Genomic DNA, 756 nt, shown 5'->3' on the forward strand with positions numbered 1-756 from the left:
AAAATTGCAAAACCTTTGAGTAACCTGCTAGCTGCTGACACACCATTTGTGTTTGGCACACAGTGTCTGCAGGCATTTGAGACCCTGAAAGCTAAGCTAGTCACAGCACCAGTCATCTCTGCACCAGATTGGGCATTGCCATTTGAACTAATGTGTGATGCCAGTGACCATGCCATTGGTTCAGTGTTGGGACAGAGGCATAACAAGCTTCTGCACGTCATTTATTGTGCCAGCCATGTTCTAAATGACGCACAGAAGAATTACACAACCACAGAAAAAGAATTACTTGCAGTGGTCTATGCCATTGACAAGTTTAGATCCTATCTAGTAGGATCCAAGGTGGTTGTGTACACTGACCATGCTGCTCTTAAATACTTACTCACAAAGCAGGATTCAAAACCCAGACTTATAAGATGGGAAAGCAGGATTCAAAACCCAGGCTCATAAGGTGGGTGCTGCTTCTGCAAGAGTTTGATATAGAAATAAGAGACAGAAAAGGGACATAGAACCAAGTAGTTGATCATCTATCCCGAATAGAACCAGTAGCTGGGGCGTCCCTCCCTTCTACTAAGATCTCAGAAACTTTCCCAGATGAGCAACTCTTTGCCATTCAGGAAGCTCCATGGTTTGCAGATATTGCAAATTATAAAGCTGTGAGGTTCATACCCAAAGAATACAGCCACATGCAGAAAAAGAAATTAATTTCAGATGCCAAGTACTACCTATGGGATGAGCCATATCTCTTTAAGAGATGTG

Source organism: Arachis duranensis, chromosome 9, assembly GCF_000817695.3.
Source record: "Arachis duranensis cultivar V14167 chromosome 9, aradu.V14167.gnm2.J7QH, whole genome shotgun sequence".
Taxonomy (NCBI): Eukaryota; Viridiplantae; Streptophyta; class Magnoliopsida; order Fabales; family Fabaceae; genus Arachis; species Arachis duranensis.